General features: G+C 40.4%; 1 pseudogene; it reads left to right on the forward strand.

Moving 5' to 3' along the window:
• The first annotated feature begins 7220 nt into the window (after positions 1 to 7220).
• Positions 7221 to 10137, forward strand: LOC100393636 (HAUS augmin-like complex subunit 6; annotated as a pseudogene).
• The last annotated feature ends 828 nt before the right edge of the window (positions 10138 to 10965 follow it).

A 10965-nucleotide genomic window follows, 5' to 3' on the forward strand; every position in this document is an offset into this window, starting at 1 on the left:
GGGTGCTTTTGGCTGTGGGTCTCTTACGAGGTTGCGGTTAGATGTTAGTCCTCTGAAGGCTCGGCTGGAGCTGCAGGTTCTTCTTCCTCATGGTTGATGAATTGATGTTGGTTCTTGGTAGACCTCACAGTTCCTTTCCATATGGAAATCCAGAAAAAGTGACTTTCAGGTAGTGAAAATCTCAAGAGCTAAGACCCTGAGGTGGAAATGACCTCAGTGCATTTGAGGAACAGAGACATGGCCACTCCCTTTAATCATGCCTACCTCCCTTCTTCGTGAATGAACTCCCATCTCTTTCAGGTAAAGGGTTTCATTCATACTTCAACTCCTGCCTCAGTGTCTAACACACAGCTTTGTCATGGTGCCACATATTCCCTTAGGTTAAAATTCTGCTTCAGACTCATCTTACGTAGTTCTTGCCCAAGTGCTAGAATCAGTCATTTCTCCAAGGAAGCCTGTGTCTTTTACTAGAGAATGCTATTAGAAACCAAGTTCTGGAACTAGATATTCCTATTGCTCCAGGGGTGTCATCGCTTCTAAACTCTCTCAGCTGACAGAACAAAGAAATATGTATGTGTACATTAACTCACATCCCCAGAGGAAGTAACTTTACTAACTAGAATGTGATGCTCATATACTTTTTTGCTTTTGTCTTAGAGACTCCGTTCATTTCCCGTTAGTCAGGTCAGCTGTTATCCTTCCAACTCCTTTCAGTGTGATTACTTCTCATACTTGTAACACAGTAAGAGTCTTTTGTCATAGTCTGCCTTCTATCCTGGGATTCCTGACCTCCTTAACAAGTTTTTTTTTTTTTTTTTTTTTTAGATGGAGTCTTACTCTGTTGTCTGACTGGAGTGCAGTGGCACGATCTTAGCTCCGGGCAACCTCCGCCTCCCTGGTTCAAGGGATTGTCTCAGCCTCCTGAGTAGCTGGGACTAAAGGTGCATGCCATCATGCCCAGCTAAGTTTTGTATTTTTAGTAGAGATGGGGTTTCACCATGGTGGCCAGGATGGTCTCCATCTGTTGACCTCATGATCTGCCCACCTCAGCCTCCCAAAGTGCTGGGATTACGGGAGTGAGCCATCGCGCTTGGCCAACAATTTTTAGAATGTGCGTAACTACTTTGCATACTTTGGGCTGTAAAGTTCTGTGGGTTTTGATAATGCATAATGTCATATATTCACCATTACAGTGTCATACAGTCTAGCTTTACCACCCCCTAAATTTCCTTCATTTCACCTATCCAACCCTTCTTCCTCCCCCTACATTCCTGGAACCCCCCCGGGCTTTTTACCACTCTGTAGCCTTTGCCTTTTCCAAATCACATATAGTTGGAGTCATACATTACGTAGCCTTTTCATGCTGACTTTCACTTGAGTAAGAGCTAGAAGAATCCCTGGGAATACCAGGCAGAGCCTCTCGTTCTCTTCCCTTACTCTCCCACAAAGAAAAATTCTTTCTCTGTGGTGAACTACCTGAAGCTGAGGGAGGGGTGATGCAAACCCTCCTGTGGTTACCAATATTGGGACTGTGCTGGGACGCATCTGAAGCCAGCACAGCACTGGGTCTCACTCAGGGCTGGTGGTGCCCCTGGCCTCAAGGGCTTTTCAGTCAGCAAACGGCAAACCCAGCCAGGCTTGTGTCCTTTCCTCCAGGGCAGTGTGCTCCCCTCTGCCCCAGGGCAGATTCAGAAATGCTATTTGGGAACCAGAGTGTGGAGTTGGGAATCTACCTGGTGCTGTGTTTTGCTGCAGCTCAGCTGGCACCCACGCCACAAGACAAACTTTTTCCCACTGTCCCCTCTCCTTTCCTCATGCAGAAGGAGTGTCTCCTCATGGCCAGCACTGTCCCAGGACCATGCAGGTAGTGCCTGGCTACTGCTCACTCAAAGCTCAAGTGCCCTTCAGTCAGCTTGGTGAATGCTGCCAGGCCTGGATCTCTCCCTTCAGGGCAGGGGCTCCCTCTGGCCCACGGTGGAACTAGAAATGCTGTCCAGAATCCACGGCCTGGAATTGGGAGCCTGGAACAGGAGCCTGGTTGGAACTCTACTCCACTGTGGCCGAGCTGGTGCCCAAGCTGCAAAGTCCCCTTTACTTTTCCCCCTCTTTTCCTCAAGCAGAAGGAGTCCCTCTCCATGGCCACTACAGCTGGCATGTGCCGGGTCATGCCTGAAGCCAGTGCAGCCCTGGGTCTCACTCAGGGCCTACAGCGAGTACTGCCTGGGTACTTCCTGGGGACCCCTGATGTTTATTCAAGGCCCAAGGGCTCTTTATTCAGCAGGTAATTAATCTTGTCAGGACTCAGTCCTTCCCTTTAAGGCAGTGGATTCCCTTCTGGCCCAAGGTGTGTTTAGAAATGTTGCCCAGGAGCTAGGGCCTGGAATGGGGGTCTGAGGACTTTGTTTGGTGCTCTTTTCTGCTGTGGTTGAGCTGGCATCCCAATTGCAAGACAAAGTCCACTTTATTCTCCCCTCTTCTTGCCTCAGGCAGAAAGAAGTCTCTCTCAGAGCTGCACTGCCTGGGGTTGGAGGAGGGGTGATATGAGCACTCCCTCGGCTACCTCAGCTGGTGTCTCCCTACGTCACGTGCCTCCCGAGTCCACTGGCTTTGAGTCCAGCACAGCACCAGGACTTCTCAGTTCCTCACACGGGGGCACCAATTGTCTGGGTCTGACTGGCAGACCCTGACCCAGCAACAGATGAACAAATACACTCACAGACAAACATCCAGTGAAAGATCAGGCTAGGTGGTCAAGCCACTCACCAATACTGAGAAGGGTCCAGTTAAAAGTCAGCAGCTGTGGCCCTGACCTGCCAGTGAAATTCACTTTTATTTAGTACAGATTAAATGACAAAGGTCTTGAGTAAACACCACTGCAGGGTAACTGACATTGCTGACCTCCCAATTAGAGAGTAATCATGCACCTGCGGATAATCAAAGGTTGGTCTTAAGACCACATGAGTGAACAAGCTATTTAGATAAACTCCTCTACATTCCTATGTGTCTACACCCTAAGCTCTTAAGATAATTCAGCTGCCTTCAGCCAAACCTTTTACTGAAGCTATGCAAACCCCCTAGCCATCCAAGGTTTGTGAATATTGCCAATAATTATCTTTATAATTTTTCCTCTAAAATGTGTCTTTGGAGGACTGACTCTTATTATAGGTTTGTACTTGAAAAGATTATTTGCAAACAAAGACACTGAAGTACTGAATTATTTAAAACCTTTTGGTCAAAAGGAATATTACGCTCTTGGGAATAACATAAAACTATATAAATAAAAAATGTATAAAGAACTCTGTCAAAATCACCAAAGATCTTAAAAATAATTTTAATGGTGCTCTTGTTTCCTGGTATAAATACTTTTACTTAAAAATGTTTTGGGATGAGAAAAGGCAATATCTAATTTTAGTTAAATGACCTTAATGTTCCTGCCAAGTACAATATGAGGAACAAAAGATATGCAAATTAACTTTAGGCTTAATGAGTAATCATAAAAAGGGTTATAAAACCCTTGCAAAAGCTTTTAATATCATTTAATTGAGGGAGAGATTTTATAGCTATATCCAGTTCCCATTAATACTCCCAAGCAGGAAAAACATTTTTATTTTTTGATAAAGTTTGGGTTAAGAGGAGTCTATATTCATTCTCTCCGAATTTGCTTCAGTGGGAAATAAAAATACAAACTTAAGATTTTAATTTATCTAAGACTTTTAATTTATTTATATTTTACAAAACAGTTAAAGCAAATACTTAAATTTCTTACATTTAATTTGCAAATTGGATGTTTTTATTAATTGTAATAATATTTAAATATATAAATTAAAACATAAGGTCTTAAATTGAGCCATAATTTTAGCATATAGTACATATAAATTTGGTTCTTATAAACTTGAGACAGTATTCTATTATGTAGGTTGATAGTTTCATCACTTAAACCAGCTGGGTCTAGTTTTATAATTTTCTTGTTTCCCTGTCAAATTGTTGTTATAAACTGTGATTTCATTATCGTTTAAAGTTAACTGGGGGAACGATCCAAGATGGCTGATCGCTAACATCTCAGGATTGCAGCTCCCAGTGAAAGCGCAGAGAACGAGAGGACGCCACACTTTCAGACAAATTTTGGTCTCTCACAGAGCAGAAGATTCCAAGTGGAGGAGCCCCACGGGTTGCCAGCGCGACTCTTGCAGCTGGCACAGCAGTTTTGCCAGCACCTTGGCACGGCAGCTCTTGTTGCAGAGTAAACGGGACTGGTTCCCCTTCTGACTGAGGTTTGGAGCTCTGGGAAGGCAGAATTGCCTCTTATGGACTCAAGAAGGAAGCCAGACTGGAGATTCCTGGGCAGAAAAGCACCATCAGTCTTAACATCGCTGTTTTGGCTGGCACAGTGGGTTGCTCATATTTCGGCCCTGGGAATTAACAACTTGGACGTCCACCCAGAGACCTAATCTGAAAGTCAGTAATTACAAAGACGACAGCTGGATAAATTTACAATGATGGGAAGAAACCAGCGTAAAAAGGCTGAGAATACTCAAAATCAGAACGCCTCTCCCTCTAAAGAGGATCACAGTTCCTCATCAACAAGGGAACAAGGCTTGATGGAGAACGAGCACATCCCATTAACAGAATCAGGCTTCAGAAGATGGATAATAAGACATTTCTGTGAGTTAAAAGAACATGTTGCAGCCCAATGTAAAGAAACTAAGAACTTTGAAAAAAGGTTTGATGAAATCCTAATGAGAATAGACAACTTAGAGAGGAATATAAGTGAATTAATGGAACTGAAGAATACAATACAGGAACTCCGAGAAGTATGCACAGGTTTAAACACTCGAATTGTTCAAGCAGAAGAAAGGATATCAGAGGTCGAAATCCAACTTAATGAAATAAAATGAGAAGACGAGATTAGAGAAAAAAGGCTAAAAAGGAATGAGCAAAGTCTCCAAGAAATGTGGGACTATGTGAAAAGACCAAATTTACGTTTGATAGGTGTACCTGAATGTGACGGAGAGAATGAATCCAAGCTGGAAAATATTCTTCAGGATATTATTCAGGAAAATTTTCCTAAACTAGCAAAGCAGGACAATATTCAACCCCAGGTAATACAGAGAACACCACAAAGATATTCCTCAAGAAGAGCAACCCCAAGGCACATAATCGTTAGATTCACCAGGGTTGAAACGAAGGAGAAAATACTAAGGGCAGCGAGAGAGAAAGGTCAGATTGCCCAGAAAGGGAAGCCTATCAGACTTACAGCAGATCTCTCAGCAGAAACTCTACAAGCCAGAAGAGAGTGGGAGCTAATATTCAACATCCTCAAAGAACAGAACTTTCAGCCCAGAATTTCATATCCAGCCAAACTAAGCTTCACAACTGAAGGAAAAATAAAATCTTTTATGAACAAGCAAGAACTCAGAGATTTTATTACCACCAGGCCTGCTTTACAAGAGCTTCTGAAAGAAGCATTACACATAGAAAGGAACAACAAGTATTAGCCTTTCTAAAAATATACCAAAAAGTAAAGAGCATCAACATAAAGAAGAATTTACATCCACGAATGGATAAAATAGCCAGTTAACATCAAATGGCAGTAATCCTAAATTTAAATCGACTAAATTCCCCAATCAAAAGATACAGCCAAAACCCAATGGTATGCTACATCCAGACCCATTTCACATGCAAAGACTCAGAACAAAGGAATGGAGAAAGATTTACCAACCAAATGGAGAGAAAAAATAAATAAATAAATAAAAAGCAGGAGTTGCAATTCTCGTATCTGATAAAATAGATTTTAAAGCAACAAAGATATAGTGGTAAAAGGATCAGTGCAACAACAAGAGCTAACGATCCTAACACCCAGATACATAGAGACTTAGACTCAATGAGACAGAAAATTAATAAGGATATCAAGGACTCGAACTCAGATCTGGAACAAGTAAACTTAATAAATATTTATAGAGCTCTCCACTTTAAATACACAAAATATACATTCTTGTCAATACCACATCACACCTACTCATAGGTTTAAATGAAATATTGATTGGCCAGTATTAATACCCATTTTTTTTTAGAATAAAGCAACATTTCCGTTCTCTCTCCCTCTTTTTCTTCCTCTTTCTTCCTCTCCTTCACTCCTTTTTTTTCTTTTCTTCTCTCAAAAAAAGAAGAAAAGAAATCAACTTGTAGACCTCTAGATCCAGGTCGGCAATGTCTCTCATTGCCTGATTTCCTTCCTTCCCTTCTCTCCCTCCCTCCCTCCCTCCCTCCCTTCCTCCTTTCCTCCCTTCCTGCCTTCCTCCCTTCCTCCAAATAAATAAATAAATAAATAAAATAAAGTTAACTAATATTTTCTAAAATCCATCATTGGTTTAGGATCTTTAGAACAATTTAATATTATGGCACTTGGATAGAAATCTTTATTTATCTTGACACTTTTAAATAAAATTTGGAGAGACCCTGAAAGTGAAGTGTATAGTTACCACATTGTCTTCATTTAAAAAAAAACTGATGTATTCTCATGGATAGAAATTAATTTGTTCTAGGCTGGGTGCAGTGGCTCATGCCTGTAATCCTAGCACTTTGGGAGGCTGAGGCGGGCAGATCACCTGAGGTTGGGAGTTCGAGACCAGCTTGACCAACATGGAGAAACCCCGTCTCTATAAAAGATACAAAATAAGGCTGGTGTAGTGGTGCATGCCTGTAATCCCAACTACTAGGGAGGCTGAGGCAGGAGAATCATTTGAACCTGGGAGGTGGAGGTTGCTGTGAGCCAAGATTGTGCCATTGTACGTCAGCCTGGGGAACAAGAGGGAAACTCTGTCTCAAGAAAAAAAAATTAATTTATTCTTCAAATTACACAAATAAAGGTAGTTACACCAATCAAGGGATTATATACATTGTCCTAATATGTGCTTGAAAAGATACTTATGCTTTAAACATTAGAACTTTTAAGCTTAAATAACATTGACCTTTAATCATTGTTTAGTTCAGAACATTGTAGGCTTCGAGTAGGCAGCTGTGGCCGCACAATCGTGACAGGCTCCATTTACTAGAGACTGTACAGCTCTTTGAGGTGAAATGGCTCCAGTGAGAAAGATGCAGGCAGTGGCAAAGGAGGGCCCTCCGAGATCTCAGGCTGCTCATGGGGAGGGATCCTGAGGGCTGTAAGAGTCCTTAGGGCTTGTGCTTTCTTTCTTTATAATCACATGCCTACCATGAGGATGACCTTGGCCTGGATCACCTCTTTCCAGAAGGAGCATCTCTGAATGTATCTGCAGGGGCTCAGCTTTGAGTCAGGCCCAGTTTTGACCATGGCCTGCAGAGAGGGTGTCAAGTATACACCTTGTAATGAACATATTTGATAAGCTGAACCGTGATGCCTTTCATATAGTTTCTTATTTTTTGTTTCAAATACTGGACCAGTCCCTCACTGAAGAAGTTTTCAAATTTTGTTGGCCTCCATTTGACCAAAAAAGTGATAATTGTATTTGGGAAACATTGCTGTGAATGATTAACAAGGATTTCTGCGGAATGTGGAAGCTCTCCTCAAATTGTTGTTCACTATTTCTCCTGGCGGTTCTGTTTATTCATCTGATGTAACATTTTGCAAGATGTGTTGCAATAAAATATATTAAAACCAATTCTAAAACTTCTCTATGTTTTGCAGACATTTAATGTGAAGTCACAAGATTTGCACAAGTGCAAAGCCAGATGCCACTTAGCACGTAACAAAGTTTTACAAATTTTGCAAAGAGCAGATTGTATTACCCATAAATTTCAGGAAAATGTACAATTATTAGTTAAGTATGTCTAAAATTCAAGATCTGAATATATAGAACTTCAAAACCAGATTAAAAAATGGAACCCCATGATGACCAAAGTAGTATAGAAGAAAAAACTCAAAAGGTTGGGGCTTTGTGAACTTCAGTGAATGAAACACTCACATTTCTAGAAAAAGAGAAGTTGTTAGTTCAGTCCTTAGTCTAACCAATATGCTTTAGATGGAACTAATGTTGTTATTAGTTAACTCTTACTTGACAACATTGAGAGACAAATGTGTCAGTTGCACATAGGAGATGTTTGAGGCTGGAAAATTGAAACTCTTAACAGTTATTCTCATATTAAATAAAGTCTTGAAAGTAATGAAATAGGAAGGTCAGGCTGTCCAAGCAAGATTGACAATAGACCTTCACTACTTGGAAAAATATACCAAATTTCAGAGGGAAAGATAATCAGATCTGAAGCATGCAGGCCATAGAATAAAAAGATCTCACAACTATAAGACATTCCACTGTTGGAAAGCAAGGGCAATGGCATAGGAAGTGGAAAGAATTTCTTGGTCTGTCTTCCTTCACTCTAATTAAACGTTGACCTCCAGTCGTGGATCTTTACCATCTATGTCTCCCCTTTCGTTTGGTCTTGACTCAGAAGTACATGCAAAGAGTGTTCTTTTTCAGTATCCTGTTTCACTGGTATTGCCAGAATCATTACCTGTGTTGCATAATCAGAGAATTTATCATTGTCTGGTTTCTCTTAGAAACCACTGTATCCGATTTTGGTCTTAGATACACCTGAGAACATAAGCAAGAAAATGGTTGCAGAGGAGACAATGATACTTCGGTGCGGTACATGATCTAGCCAACAGCCTGCTTCTTTCTTGTTGCAGTCAACTTTATCATCAGATAGAAACAATGTTACATCACTTGAAAAGGACAGGAAGATGAGAACTCCCAAAGAGAAAAATAAAACAATTTCTAAGAAAATACCAGATTTTGAAGTGGAGGATTCTCCATTATCAGGTGTTACAAAGAATAGAGAGTGGTGTATTTAGAGGGTCTCTGCCAGCTAAGAAATAAGTGATCAGTTCCAAAATAAGAGCAAGATCATCTGCTAGAAGTGGTTGCTGGAGCAGTTTTATCTGGTTCATCACAGCTCCGTGAGAGGGAAGAAGTAAATTTAGGGGAACTAACAGACTCTCTAGGTTCTAACCTCTTCTTAACAACGAAGCAGATTTTCCATACTCAGAAAACTTCAAAATGGAAATTAGGAGCTCATAGAGAAAAACTATTGAAATAGAAGAAAATGGAACTACAGAACCAATTCAGATGGATACTGAGCACAGAGAAGTATTGCTGGGATCATTACCTATTTAGGATTATCAAAGAGAATGTAGCATGGTCAATTTTCTCTTAGACCGTTGTAAGAGATTTTGGCCAGTCTCATTTGACTGAAATAAGATTGCAAGTGTGTGCCTCAGAAATATGTGGTGACCAGTCATGTAAGTGAACCACCAACGCGAAATCAGTCCAATTTGTTGAGTAAGAAAATAATTTGCAAGTAAGAATTGGAGTGTATAGCTTTACCAACCAACTAAGCTTTCAGAAACTAGCCAAATAGACATTCTCACCTGCTGTCAGCAATGTATAGACAAGTTGGGTAGCAGTGAAGAGGATTATATGAAAATATTGGACCATTCACAATCTTCTTGTAACAAACTTCCCATGAATAAAACTACATTATGGAACTCTTTTCAGATATCAAGTGGAATTAGTTCTAAGAGTTTTAAGGATATTGATTTTGGCATATTTACATTTGGAATGAAACATTTCTGGAGGACATTGGTCCCGTAAGTGTTAAAAAAAAGTTCCAGCAGTTTAGAGTACAGTTTTAAGTGGAACCAAATAGTCCTGTGGACAGGGACATTTTTCTAGGAGATGTTGTGGGAGATGGACAGACTACTCCAGAATCAGACTTTAATCTATAGACTGTTTGCAGTAGTTATGAGACTCTGAAGAAATCTCTCTCCAAGAAAAGGGAAGAATCTTACCTCTCTAATCTTGAAACACATGAAATACACAAACTAGAACTGAGCCCTACTCCCCAAAATTTGCAAACAGATGATATGCTTAACTTTTTGGAGACTCATAATTTGTACATTGAATATACAAAACCACCTTTACACATGTCCCTTGGTGAAAGAAAACAGTCTCTTTCACCACTAATTAAGTTTCCTCCACTAGAACAAAGATTGACCACGATACCATGTAGTTTTGGAAACTTCCACCTAATTTAAAAGAAGACGACATCTTGAATAAGAGCCTTAATGCAACAGAATCACCGTCTGACTTGACAAGATGAAGCGACGCAGAGTTACTATAACTATGATGTACTTAGACTGAAGTTATGCCACAGGATGGAAACTGATTTATAAGTTAAATACATGTTGGAAGTGTAATACTCGTTTTCAAGGTCTAAAAAATTCTAAATGCCTTTTAGACTCCTGTAATATTTTTAGGTTAGAAAAGTATGTTTGGATTATTTCTCTTTGTAGGGATATGGGGTTGAAATGTGAAGTATTTGGAAAGCAAATGTCAAGTAATGGGAAGCCATTTTGATTTCTTGAGTAGGCTTGCAAGCATTAAGTAAAAGACAAAAGTAGTAGTTTAATTTATTATAATTTCAGGTAATTAACATAAGGATGTGTAGTTTTTGCTGTACCTTCACTAAGTGGTTAATAGCCATTGAAGATACTGATCTTTCATTTTAAAGAAGTATACAACTTTGTTTTTTGTTTTGAAATGGAATCTTTCCCTATTGCCCAGACTAAAGTGCAGTGCTGTGATCTCAACTCACTGCAGCCTCCGCTTCCCAAGTTCAAGTGATGCTCTTGCTCAGCCACCCGAGTAGCTGGGACTACAGGTGCACGTCATCATGTCTGGCTAATTTTTGCATTTTCAGTAGAGACGGGGTTTTTACCATGTTGGCCAGGCTAGTCTCGAACTCCTGGTCTCAAGTGATCCACTCGCCTTGGCCTGCCAAAGTGCTGGAATTAAAGGCATGAGCCACCGTGCCTGACCTTTTATTGTTTCTTTATGGAACATTCTGTACTAACTAGAAAAAGTGAGAAAGGAAGTTGCCTTGGGATGTGCAGCCAAGATGACAAGTTTTAAGACTGGGAAAGCTCTA

Source organism: Callithrix jacchus, chromosome 5, assembly GCF_049354715.1.
Source record: "Callithrix jacchus isolate 240 chromosome 5, calJac240_pri, whole genome shotgun sequence".
In the NCBI taxonomy this organism is placed as follows: Eukaryota; Metazoa; Chordata; class Mammalia; order Primates; family Cebidae; genus Callithrix; species Callithrix jacchus.